This window comes from Lampris incognitus, chromosome 8, assembly GCF_029633865.1.
Source record: "Lampris incognitus isolate fLamInc1 chromosome 8, fLamInc1.hap2, whole genome shotgun sequence".
Taxonomy (NCBI): Eukaryota; Metazoa; Chordata; class Actinopteri; order Lampriformes; family Lampridae; genus Lampris; species Lampris incognitus.
This window is the reverse complement of record NC_079218.1, coordinates 50,256,491-50,271,467: the sequence shown is the minus strand read 5'-3', so window position 1 is coordinate 50,271,467 and position 14,977 is coordinate 50,256,491.

Sequence of the window (14,977 nt, the reverse complement as noted above, 5' to 3'; positions counted from 1 at the left end):
CTGTTTATAAACTACTGCATGGCTGTTTATAAACTACTGCATTGCTGTTTATGAACTACTGCATGGCTGTTTATGAGCTACTGTATGGCTGTTTATGAACTACTGCATGGCTGTTTATGAACTACTGTATGGCTGTTTATAAACTACTGCATGGCTTTTTATAAACTACTGCATGGCTGTTTATGAACTACTGTATGGCTGTTTATAAACTGCTGCATGGCTGTTTATGAACTACTGCATGGCTGTTTATGAACTACTGCATGGCTGTTTATAAACTACTGCATGGCTGTTTATGAACTACTGCATGGCTGTTTATAAACTGCTGTATGGCTGTTTATGAACTACTGTATGGCTGTTTATAAACTACTGTATGGCTGTTTATGAACTACTGCATGGCTGTTTATGAGCTACTGCATGGCTGTTTATGAACTACTGCATGGCTGTTTATGAGCTACTGCATGGCTGTTTATGAACTACTGTATGGCTGTTTATAAACTACTGCATGGCTGTTTATAAACTACTGCATGGCTGTTTATGAACTACTGCATGGCTGTTTATGAGCTACTGTATGGCTGTTTATGAACTACTGCATGGCTGTTTATAAACTACTGTATGGCTGTTTATGAACTACTGTATGGCTGCTTATGAGCTACTGTATGGCTGTTTATGAACTACTGTATGGCTGTTTATAAACTACCGTATGGCTGTTTATGAGCTACTGTATGGCTGTTTATGAACTACCGCATGGCTGTTTATGAACTACTCTATGGCTGTTTATAAACTACTGCATGGCTGTTTATGAACTACTGTATGGCTGTTTATAAACTACTGTATGGCTGTTTATAAACTACTGCATGGCTGTTTATAAACTACTGCATGGCTGTTTATTAACTATTGTATGGCTGTTTATGAACTACTGCATGGCTGTTTATGAGCTACTGTATGGCTGTTTATGAACTACTGCATGGCTGTTTATGAATTACTGTATGGCTGTTTATAAACTACTGCATGGCTGGTTATAAACTACTGCATGGCTGTTTATGAACTACTGTATGGCTGTTTATAAACTACTGCATGGCTGTTTATAAACTACTGCATGGCTGTTTATGAACTACTGCATGGCTGTTTATGAACTACCGTATGGCTGTTTATGAACTACTGTATGGCTGTTTATAAACTACTGTATGGCTGTTTATGAGCTACTGTATGGCTGTTTATGAACTACTGTATGGCTGTTTATAAACTACTGTATGGCTGCTTATGAACTACTGTATGGCTGCTTATGGACTACTGTATGGCTGTTTATGAACTACTGTATGGCTGTTTATGAACTACCGTATGGCTGTTTATGAACTACTGTATGGCTGTTTATGAACTACTGTATGGCTGTTTATGAACTACTGTATGGCTGTTTATAAACTACTGTATGGCTGTTGATGAACTACTGTATGGCTGTTTATGAGCTACTGTATGGCTGTTTATGAACTACTGTATGGCTGTTTATGAACTACTGTATGGCTGTTTATGCACTACTGTATGGCTGTTGATGAACTACTGCAATGCTGTTTATGAACTACTGTATGGCTGTTTATAAACTACTGTATGGCTGTTTATAAACTACTGTATGGCTGTTGATGAGCTACTGCATGGCTGTTTATGAACTACTGTATGGCTGTTTATGAACTACTGTATGGCTGCTTATGAGCTACTGTATGGCTGTTTATGAACTACCATATGGCTGTTTATGAACTACTGCATGGCTGTTTATGAGCTACTGTATGGCTGTTTATGAACTACTGCATGGCTGTTTATGAATTACTGTATGGCTGTTTATAAACTACTGCATGGCTGGTTATAAACTACTGCATGGCTGTTTATGAACTACTGTATGGCTGTTTATAAACTACTGCATGGCTGTTTATAAACTACTGCATGGCTGTTTATGAACTACTGCATGGCTGTTTATGAACTACCGTATGGCTGTTTATGAACTACTGTATGGCTGTTTATAAACTACTGTATGGCTGTTTATGAGCTACTGTATGGCTGTTTATGAACTACTGTATGGCTGTTTATAAACTACTGTATGGCTGCTTATGAACTACTGTATGGCTGCTTATGGACTACTGTATGGCTGTTTATGAACTACTGTATGGCTGTTTATGAACTACCGTATGGCTGTTTATGAACTACTGTATGGCTGTTTATGAACTACTGTATGGCTGTTTATGAACTACTGTATGGCTGTTGATGAACTACTGTATGGCTGTTTATGAGCTACTGTATGGCTGTTTATGAACTACTGTATGGCTGTTTATGCACTACTGTATGGCTGTTGATGAACTACTGCAATGCTGTTTATGAACTACTGTATGGCTGTTTATAAACTACTGTATGGCTGTTTATAAACTACTGTATGGCTGTTGATGAGCTACTGCATGGCTGTTTATGAACTACTGTATGGCTGTTTATGAACTACTGTATGGCTGCTTATGAGCTACTGTATGGCTGTTTATGAACTACCATATGGCTGTTTATAAACTACCGTATGGCTGTTTATGAGCTACTGTATGGCTGTTTATGAACTACCGCATGGCTGTTGATGAGCTACTGCATGGCTGTTTATGAACTACTGTATGGCTGTTTATGAACTACTGTATGGCTGCTTATGAGCTACTGTATGGCTGTTTATGAACTACCGTATGGCTGTTTATAAACTACCGTATGGCTGTTTATGAACTACCGCATGGCTGTTTATGAACTACCGCATGGCTGTTTATGAACTACCGTATGGCTGTTTATGAACTACTGCATGGCTGTTTATAAGCTACTGCATGGCTGTTTATGAACTACTGCATGGCTGTTTATAAACTACTGTATGGCTGTTTATGAACTACTGCATGGCTGTTTATGAACTACTGCATGGCTGTTTATAAACTACTGCATGGCTGTTTATAAACTGCTGTATGGCTGTTTATGAACTATTGTATGGCTGTTTATAAACTACTGTATGGCTGTTTATGAACTACTGCATGGCTGTTTATGAGATACTGCATGGCTGTTTATGAACTACTGCATGGCTGTTTATAAACTACTGCATGGCTGTTTATAAACTACTGCATGGCTGTTTATAAACTACTGCATGGCTGTTTATGAACTACTGCATGGCTGTTTATGAGCTACTGTATGGCTGTTTATGAACTACTGCATGGCTGTTTATGAACTACTGTATGGCTGTTTATAAACTACTGCATGGCTGTTTATAAACTACTGCATGGCTGTTTATGAACTACTGTATGGCTGTTTATAAACTACTGCATGGCTGTTTATGAACTACTGCATGGCTGTTTATGAACTACTGCATGGCTGTTTATAAACTACTGCATGGCTGTTTATGAACTACTGCATGGCTGTTTATAAACTGCTGTATGGCTGTTTATGAACTACTGTATGGCTGTTTATAAACTACTGTATGGCTGTTTATGAACTACTGCATGGCTGTTTATGAGCTACTGCATGGCTGTTTATGAACTACTGTATGGCTGTTTATAAACTACTGCATGGCTGTTTATAAACTACTGCATGGCTGTTTATGAACTACTGCATGGCTGTTTATGAGCTACTGTATGGCTGTTTATGAACTACTGCATGGCTGTTTATAAACTACTGCATGGCTGTTTATGAACTACTGCATGGCTGTTTATGAACTACTGTATGGCTGTTTATGAACTACTGTATGGCTGTTTATAAACTACTGTATGGCTGTTTATAAACTACTGTATGACTGTTTATGAGCTACTGCATGGCTGTTTATAAACTACTGCATGGCTGTTTATGAACTACTGTATGGCTGTTTATAAACTACTGTATGGCTGTTTATAAACTACTGCATGGCTGTTTATAAACTACTGCATGGCTGTTTATTAACTATTGTATGGCTGTTTATGAACTACTGCATGGCTGTTTATAAACTAATGTATGACTGTTTATGAACTACTGTATGGCTGTTTATAAACTACTGCATGGCTGTTTATAAACTACTGCATGGCTGTTTATGAACTACTGCATGGGTGTTTGTGAGCTACTGTATGGCTGCTTATGAACTACTGCATGGCTGTTTATGAGCTACTGCATGGCTGTTTATGAGCTACTGTATGGCTGTTTATGAGCTACTGTATGGCTGTTTATAAACTACTGCATGGCTGTTTATAAACTACTGCATGGCTGTTTATTAACTACTGCATGGCTGTTTATGAGCTACTGTATGGCTGCTTATGAGCTACTGTATGGCTGTTTATAAACTACTGCATGGCTGTTTATAAACTACTGCATGGCTGCTTATGAGCTACTGTATGGCTGCTTATGAGCTACTGTATGGCTGTTTATAAACTACTGCATGGCTGTTTATAAACTACTGCATGGCTGTTTATAAACTACTGCATGGCTGTTTATGAACTACTGTATGGCTGCTTATAAACTACTGTGTGGCTGCTTATGAGCTACTGTATGGCTGTTTATGAACTACCGTATGGCTGCTTATGAGCTACTGTATGGCTGCTTATGAACTACTGTATGGCTGCTTATGAGCTACTGTATGGCTGCTTATGAACTACTGTATGGCTGCTTATGAACTACTGTATGGCTGCTTATGAGCTACTGTATGGCTGTTTATAAACTACTGTATGGCTGTTTATAAACTACTGTATGGCTGTTTATGAGCTACTGTATGGCTGTTTATAAACTACTGCATGGCTGTTTATAAACTACTGCATGGCTGTTTATGAGCTACTGCATGGCTGTTTATGAGCTACTGTATGGCTGCTTATGAACTACTGTATGGCTGCTTATGAGCTACTGCATGGCTGTTTATGAGCTACTGCATGGCTGTTTATAAACTACTGTATGGCTGTTTATGAGCTACTGCATGGCTGTTTATGAGCTACTGTATGGCTGCTTATGAGCTACTGTATGGCTGCTTATGAACTACTGTATGGCTGCTTATGAGCTACTGCATGGCTGTTTATGAGCTACTGCATGGCTGTTTATGAACTACTGCATGGCTGTTTATGAGCTACTGCATGGCTGTTTATGAACTACTGTATGGCTGTTTATAAACTACTGCATGGCTGTTTATAAACTACTGCATGGCTGTTTATGAACTACTGCATGGCTGTTTATGAGCTACTGTATGGCTGTTTATGAACTACTGCATGGCTGTTTATAAACTACTGCATGGCTGTTTATGAACTACTGCATGGCTGTTTATAAACTACTGCATGGCTGTTTATGAACTACTGTATGGCTGTTTATGAACTACTGTATGGCTGTTTATAAACTACTGTATGGCTGTTTATAAACTACTGTATGACTGTTTATGAGCTACTGCATGGCTGTTTATAAACTACTGCATGGCTGTTTATGAACTACTGTATGGCTGTTTATAAACTACTGTATGGCTGTTTATAAACTACTGCATGGCTGTTTATAAACTACTGTATGGCTGTTTATAAACTACTGCATGGCTGTTTATAAACTACTGCATGGCTGTTTATTAACTATTGTATGGCTGTTTATGAACTACTGCATGGCTGTTTATAAACTACTGTATGACTGTTTATGAACTACTGTATGGCTGTTTATGAACTACTGCATGGCTGTTTATAAACTACTGCATGGCTGTTTATGAACTACTGCATGGGTGTTTGTGAGCTACTGTATGGCTGCTTATGAACTACTGCATGGCTGTTTATGAGCTACTGCATGGCTGTTTATGAGCTACTGTATGGCTGTTTATGAGCTACTGTATGGCTGTTTATAAACTACTGCATGGCTGTTTATGAACTACTGCATGGCTGTTTATGAACTACTGCATGGCTGTTTATGAGCTACTGTATGGCTGCTTATGAGCTACTGTATGGCTGTTTATGAACTACCGTATGGCTGTTTATAAACTACTGCATGGCTGTTTATAAACTACTGCATGGCTGCTTATGAGCTACTGTATGGCTGCTTATGAGCTACTGTATGGCTGTTTATAAACTACTGCATGGCTGTTTATAAACTACTGCATGGCTGTTTATAAACTACTGCATGGCTGTTTATGAACTACTGTATGGCTGCTTATAAACTACTGTGTGGCTGCTTATGAGCTACTATATGGCTGTTTATAAACTACCGTATGGCTGCTTATGAGCTACTGTATGGCTGCTTATGAACTACTGTATGGCTGCTTATGAGCTACTGTATGGCTGCTTATGAACTACTGTATGGCTGCTTATGAACTACTGTATGGCTGCTTATGAGCTACTGTATGGCTGTTTATAAACTACTGTATGGCTGTTTATAAACTACTGTATGGCTGTTTATGAGCTACTGTATGGCTGTTTATAAACTACTGCATGGCTGTTTATAAACTACTGCATGGCTGTTTATGAGCTACTGCATGGCTGTTTATGAGCTACTGCATGGCTGTTTATGAGCTACTGTATGGCTGCTTATGAGCTACTGTATGGCTGCTTATGAACTACTGTATGGCTGCTTATGAGCTACTGCATGGCTGTTTATGAGCTACTGCATGGCTGTTTATAAACTACTGTATGGCTGTTTATAAACTACTGCATGGCTGTTTATAAACTACTGCATGGCTGTTTATAAACTACTGTATGGCTGTTTATGAGCTACTGCATGGCTGTTTATGAACTACTGCATGGCTGTTTATGAGCTACTGCATGGCTGTTTATGAACTACTGCATGGCTGTTTATAAACTACTGCATGGCTGTTTATGAACTACTGCATGGCTGTTTATGAACTACTGCATGGCTGTTTATAAACTACTGCATGGCTGTTTATGAGCTACTGTATGGCTGTTTATGAGCTACTGCATGGCTGTGAAGAGTCCCACTGCGGAGCCCTGTGCAGGTCCAGCCACAGCCCTGCACCACTAACCTGAGTTCCTGCATTCCACCAGCAGGCAGGCGGTCTACAGCAGACATGAAGGCAGATGGTTTTACTTTATCTTCTCTTTGTCTTTACTCTGATGATTCCTGATGGAACATGACAGCCACACCTTGGCTTGAAAATGCATTAATTTAATCTTGTATTCAGCAAAAAAATAAAAATCTATTGTTGGGAAACTTTGGGGGCAGAATTGCTGTAAATGTGGAATTGGAAGATTTGTTTTAAGCCACAAACATGTTTTACATTTGGGATTACCTTCCAGAAACCTCTATATGGCCCTCAGGGATGTGCTGAGAATAACTAGTACCTCTGGACTGGAGTGTCACGTGTTAACCAACCTTAAATAGACTCCTGAGGTAAGGAGGCTGTTTTGGGGGATGTCTTAAAAGCAGCCCCCCCCCTCAAGATTCAGATCCGCCTCCGCTGGGGGGCGCCATGGAGTGGGACTCCGGGTTCGTGGCTCTCTCGGTGAACTTAACATAGAATAACAATCTCCACACACGCTATACACAGGCGTTGACTTGTGCAGGGGACCTAAGAGGTGATAAAGTGTCATAACGGTGCAGAGAAGATACATGCCATACGTTTCATGTCCTCGGTTCTGGTCGGTGTTGCTAAGAGGTGATGGATGTGTGCTCAATTTCCCATTTTTTCTTTAACTTCAGAAACATGCTTGACAGGGACTTACATACTAATTCTTAACCACTTTTATTGATTTCTGTTAAGATGTGGGAGATCATATTAGGGCTGAGGGTTCAAAATAAACATTGTCAAACCCTTTGTGGTTACAACCCTTTATTTTAAAACAGGGTGGATTATTATTATTATTATTATTATTATTTGGGGGGAGGCCCCAGGACGATGTTGTCCACTCCCTGTCGTCCACCTCGAGAAGGCCCCGCGTCTTAAAGGCTCCTTACGGCGGAGTGTTGTAGTTTGAGATGTCTTCCACTAGGTGGAGCCCGAAGCCCAATCTTATTCAGTATTACGGCGCTCCTGTAGAACGCAACACGTGTGCCGGCCTCTTGCCACGCTTTTCAACAAGCCATTTTAGACGACACCCTTAATCTCCTGAAATGTCCACCTGTTATGTGTGTTTAATGGGCTAATTAGTGTCTGGCCGTTAGCAGCTTGTGTGTGATGGTGGTGACGTCGTCTGAAAGGCCGGAGGTGCTCTACAACCTCAGCTTCACCGCCAGCCTGGTCCGCAGATGTTCACGGTGCTCTGTCACACTCCAGCATGTTCAGCAGATATCGTAACCAGTCAGCCGTAACCTTCCAAGATGAATCAGCCGTTGCATTAAAGTATCTGGATCTGAATAGTCGCAGAACTGCTTTATTTCTAGATTCTCGCTCAACAAAAGGTTAATTCAGTATTCGGTGGATCTGAGTGGTGGATATCTGACCGGCTGCTCAAGTGAACATGGCTTTGTGCATATGCAGGCGTTATTGTGGGGGAAGGAGCCTCGTCACAGGGGGTTTTGCTGTATTTCTGAGAAGTACCAAGGCCCCGCCGTCCTCTCCCGGACCCACGAGTTGCATCGCTTCCACAACTGAACAGGACGGCGGGATCGATGCTAGCTGCATTAACTCTCACAACACCTCACACTATTAGATGAGCAGCTCGCCAGATGGCCTCCTACGTGGAAATGAATATTTAATGTTTAGTCCTGCTGGACGACAATTTTTTTTGTCCTCTCCAATGGACGACCCTGCTGCCTACAAATCCAATAAATCCCCCCTGTCCCCACCAGGCGGCTGGTGGATGCTGCACATGGCAGCAGCTGATGGAGTCGCTGGCTGAATTTAGGCTGGGATGAATTTCATGTGGGAAGATTAGTGTTTGTGTGTGTGAAAGAGAGTAGGCGTATATCGTGCATGTGTGTGTGTGTGTGTGTGTGTGTGTGTGTGTGTGTGTGTGAGCAGACTTAATTAGAAGCCACAGCGTGGTATCTGTCTCCTATGTTGAACCTGTATTCTCATCGAGTGTTTAACGGTTCTCTTCTCTCCTTCCCCTGCAAAAAAAAAAGGTCACATCAGTTGATCTTCTGCAAGATCTCCTGAATCATAATTTAGCCCACGTCCCACGCGTGGTTTAGCACCACTATCATGATGCACGTCTCCGACGTCCCCACACCTGGGCAGCAGGGCTCATGACGAAAGAGGGGTAACATTTCCAATCTCTGTGCTGCATGACGGGAAAATGCAAGAACCCGACGTGGACATGCACTTGTACTGCCTTCCCTCTCCAGTTAACCCCCCATGCTGACAGCGAAGACACTGGACACAGACACACAAGATGTGTGACGAAGCGTCGTCCCTGTGGCTCGTTCAGCCCAGCCCTTCTGAGCGTGAGCAGCTTTGGTGTCCACAGGCCACAAAGCTGTGCAGCATGCTAACGTGTTGTGGCATTTGGCCTGCTGCATTGATCTGGATGCCCTTTCCTTCATCACTGCCAGACCATGCTAACACTAACCCCGTGCCATCGCCGTCACACCATGCTAATATTAACCCCCTGCTAACACTAACCCCATGCCGTCACTGTCAGACCATGCTAACACTAACCCCAGGCATCACTGTCAGACCATGCTAACACTAACCCCATGCCATCACTGTCAGACCATGCTAACGCTAACCCCAGGCATCACTGTCAGACCATGCTAACACTAACCCCATGCATCACTGTCAGACCATGCTAACACTAACCCCATGCTAACACTAACCCCATGCCATTACTGTCAGACCATGCTAACACTAACCCCATGCCATTACTGTCAAGACCATGCTAACACTAACCCCATGCCATTACTGTCAAGACCATGCTAACGCTAACCACATGCCATCACTGTCAGACCATGCTAACTCTAACCCCATGCCATCACTGTCAGACCATGCTAACACTAAACCCATGCTAACACTAACCCCATGCCATCACTGTCAGACCATGCTAACACTAACCCCATGCTACCACTAACCAGGCCAGTCACGTCTCTCTCACCCTCGTCTCATGCTACGCACACTCACACATCCTTACTGTACCCGTCTGAGGTCGGTGTGGGTTTATGTTAGCGAGGAAGCCATGACAGCTAGCAAAGGCCTCCCCAATATTATCGACTGGGTCAAAGGTCATTGGACACCCTCGCAGTATAATGGGGCCGTTCGTACACATTTAATTAATTGAACGTGTCCACATTAAAAGCAGCGCAATGCCATCAAACCAATTGACTTAGTAATCAATTAAGATACTGTCAGCTGAAATGAAGGACAACAAAAGAATCAATCTGTCAACCTGAATTTTAGATATTTATATATATGTTGCCATCAGAGATGACGCATACATACCACATATTAGAAACACATACAGAGTTCACTTGAAGAGTAAGTATTACGGTAATCAGGGCAATAACTAACTCATAATGTGAAGACAGAATGGACTAATGTTGTACCAAGAAGACTTTCACAACACCTTTAGTATTTTGATTCGACAGTTTAGCTTGTACGTGAATTTCAAATCAGGTTTCCCTTTGAAAATATTTCCCCGTCTGTCTGTGTTTGGACATTGTTTGGCACCAGGGTCCCTCTCCGGGATTGGAGGATTTTAGCACCATTTGTGATATGAATGGATTCCGTTTCCCAAGACTTCCCTGAGAGGTCCATCATTCTGCTGTTACAACCAGTGTGAGAACATTCATGGTAGAAATGAGAGGAGAGAAAGTCCGCCGAGCGTGTTGTCACATCCCTCGGTATCTCTGTCATCTCTTCTCATTTTAAACAATCAAGACTTTAATGCAGTCTGGCTGGAAACATCTCATTATACTGTGATCTGCTTTGAATGATGGTAGACCAATCAACATTTTGAATAAGCAGAACCACACTATGGTACGAAATAATGAAAAGATGTAAACAGAATTGAACAGGGCGATTCGGCTCAAACGATGTATGAGTGGATGCTACAATTTTCAGGTGTCTTGATGCTCAATAATCCAGGTAAGGAAATCACAGAGAGGTGAATCAGTTCATCTGGACTCAACGTTTATTGAGAGAAACGTTTCACCACTCATCTAAGTGACCTCTTCAGTCTCACCTGACTGCAGGTACCCCCACCCTTATAAACAATACAGTGACTGCAGGTGTCCCCACCCTTATAAACAATACAGTGGTATAGTGACTGAAACCAATGATCGGTTTCATATGCAAATATGGGCGTGACCATTAACTAGAGTTACAATGGCCATGTGTGCTATTCACAGAGGACTGGGGAATAGCTGCAATCACAGCATTGTAAGATGGTGAAGATGGTGACAGATGTACTCTTGCCCCCCCCCCTCTTCACATAGATGGCCTCTTTGACTCCCCGTTCAAACCAGCGTTCCTCCCTATCGGGGATGTGCACATCCTCATCCTTGAAAGAGTGGCCACTGGCCTGTAGATGGTGTAGCCTGTGGAGTCCTGGCCTGTAGATGGTGTAGACCAGGGGTGTCAAACTCCAGGCCTCGAGGGCTGCAGTGTCTGCAGGTATTTGTTGCAACCATGCACTACACCACCTGATTAAACTAGTTCCTTTCCCTCCTTGATCCAGGAGGTGAGCTAATTAGTTAAATCAGGTGGTGTAGTGCACGGTTGCAACAAATACCTGCAGACACTGCGGCTCTCGAGGCCTGGAGTTTGACACCCCTGGTGTAGACTGTGGAGTCCTGGCCTGTAGATGGTGTAGACTGTGGAGTCCTGGCTTGTAGATGGTGTAGACTGTGGAGTCCTTGCCTGTAGATGGTGTAGACTGTGGAGTCCTGGCCTGTGGATGGTGTAGACGGTGGAGTCCTGGCCTGTAGATGGTGTAGACTGTGGAGTCCTGGTCTGACATGTTAGCTCTCCTGTGTTGTGACATCCTCTTGGCCAGCGTCTGTTTGGTTTCCCCGATGTACAAGTCACGGCAGTCCTCCTGGCACTTAACGGGGTACACTATATTTCTCTGTTTGTGCCGGGGGACTCGATCCTTGGGGTGGACCAACTTCTGGCGCAGCGCAACTGAGATGCGGTGTTTGCAAAATACAAGTCTCAACCGTTCTGACACTCCCGCCACATATGGAATCACCACCGGTTTACGCTTAGACGGCTGTTGTTCTTCTCCCTTCGCTCGGCTGGTGCACTGTTTGGGCGTCTTGGGAGGGATGAAACGTTTCTCTCTAAACGTTGCACCCAGATGAACTGATTCACCTTTCTTTGGTACAGTGCTCCGGGTTTGAATGTATTTTGTTGTTGTTATCCTCTAAGAGAAGAAAGGTCTGTTGTCGAGGAGGTCAGCTACAGCCCAGGTCCACCGGACGACAGACAGCTTCTCCCCATTTACTGAACAAAGTCATCGAGGTCTCCCTTTTTAACGTAGGAGCAGTTTTTATGTAGCTGGAAATCAAATACTTTCTTCAGGTAGCCTGACTGAAAAAGGCTGTGGCATTCCTGGTGGGCTCGGCCTTCTATCCATGTGGACTGCACATGTGAGCCTCGGCCATGAGGTACAGTGGACTGGGCTTATTTCTCCTCCCCCTCTTTCCCTCCTTTTGTGTAAGTGATAAGGAAAGGAGACAGGAAAGGGTAAGAAAAAGAAAGAAGTGTGTACGTGCCACATCAGCCCACAGGTCAGCGGTGCCCCTGACAACAATGGGTTAATTTCTCATGTAAATAGGAGTCAGCCATGTGGCACATCAGGCCGTTACTGTGTCGCTTGTGTCTGTGTGTTTCTCCTCTGTGGATCGTCACCTTGTCGTGGTGGAGAAGCTTGCATGGTCCTGAGATCCCGAGAGCGATGCCGTCTGGAGCTACGCTCCTGGTAGGGTCACCCATGGCGGTAAGGTCGGGTCCCCGACAAAGAGCAATCCAACCAAGACCTCAATGGTGGACCAGGCAGAGGATGATGGCTGACGTTAGGGAAGCATCACAACGGCTGGGAAGGCCGATGAAGGCGGCAGCAGGAATGGGCCCCCAGCCATCTTGGACTCTAAACCACTGGATCCTGACCCAGATCGATCAAGGACCGTGTGGTGGCTGTCTGTGCACCAGTCTCCCCACGGTAAACAAAGTAATGCACAGGCGTCCTCCATAAAGGGTATCCCTTTCTGGAGTATCCCTTTATGGCAGGTCGCCATAAGTCCTATGGTGACTGGCAAGTGGTGATGGGGGGCAGGATTGTGAGATCTGGAAGCCCCTCACCATGAGCCGGCACATCAGTCGCCGGGCTCTTGGAACGAGGCAGAAAGAGCACCCATGACTGAGCAGCCGTCCTCAGGATCCACTCTGCTCAGCCCACCTGAGGAAGGGGCGAGAAAAGGTGCCCTAAAAATTGCCTGCCTCAAACCTCCTGACTGGATTACCGTGTCCAGCGGGATCCCCACATGCGGGTCAGAACCACAGAAACATGAACTTTGGAGCCCAGAATGTGTCCCACTGTGTGTGTTCATGACTCTAACAGAGACACGAGACAAAGAGACACGAGACAAAGAGACAGAGAATGACAAGTCAAGGACACAACAGACTAAGAACTCTTCTGATGGAAAAACATGTGATCCTTTCTCAGTGAAGAACTGCTCATTCCCAGGAAACGACATTCTGAGGAGGAGAAAACAACAACGATGAGTTAATCACAACAACAATGAGTTAATCACAACAACAATGAGTTAATTACAACAACGATGAGTTAATCACAAAGACTGAGATGAGCTTACAGCACAGTGGTGATAGGATCACACCCGCCCTGTCAAACACCCCCTATCTCTGCGTGTGTGTGTGTGTGTGTGTGTGTGTGTGTGTGTGTGTGTGTGTACAGTATTGTGTAACTAGATTTATCTCAAAAGGAAATAAAACCTGGGGAAAGAACGCCCACCATGTCTCACAAATAAGGACGACACAAAGAAATACCCATCAATTTGCAGCTGAAGAAAATAACTGCGTGAATATATTTCTAAATGTGAATTATATCGTCGCTCCAGTACTATTTCTGCATTGTATTTAACGTTTTAATCTTTATGTTTTAAACATTTATGTACCTGTAAACTGGCTCACGTTTATTGTCATCATTCTGAGACAGATTTTCCTCGGTGGGCTCAGGTCAACAGAAGTGTGTCGGCGTCGCCAACAGAACATCTCTTCTCCTCATTATCTCTTCATCACAAGGCGCTCTTCATCACAAGGAGCTCTTCATCACAAGGAGCTCTTCATCACAAGGAGCTCTTCATCGCAAGGAACTCTTCATCACAAGGATCTCTTCATCACAAGGAACTCTTCATCACAAGGATCTCTTCATCACTAGGAGCTCTTCATCACAAGGATCTCTTCATCACAAGGAGCTCTTCATCACAAGGAGCTCTTCATCCCAAGGATCTCTTCATCACAAGGAGCTCTTCATCACAAGGAAGATGCTGAGATTCTCACTGGGAGTGATGAAGAAGGACAGGATTAGGAACCAGTATATTAGAGGGACAGCTCAGGTTGGACGGTTTGGAGACAAAGCAAGAGAGACAAGACTGAGATGGCTTGGACATGTGTGGAGGAGAGATGCTGGGTATACTGGGAGAAGGATGCTGAATATGGAGCTGCCAGGGAAGAGGAGAAGAGGAAGGCCAAAGAGGAGGTTTATGGATGTGGTGAGAGAAGACATGCAGGTGGCTGGTGTGACGGAGGAAGATGCAGAGGACAGGAAGAGATGGAAACGGATGATCCGCTGTGGCGCCCCCTAACGGGAGCAGCCGAAAGTAGTAGCGGATCTCTTCATCACAAGAATGTGTCATGATTACAAGACAACATCTCATTATTTATGAGAAAATCTCTCATAATTGTGAGAGTGAGACCTCATAACTGCCAGATGATGGTGATGATGTTACTTGGAGGAAAGTCCTTGTCCTGACATGGCCCCCTGTCAGACTGCTCACAGCAGCAAGACCGAGCAGAAAGCTAAGATGGCACAGATGTACACTTTAACTCAGTTTTATTTGTGTCTCGGTTTGACACATCAGGAGACACTACTGTCCT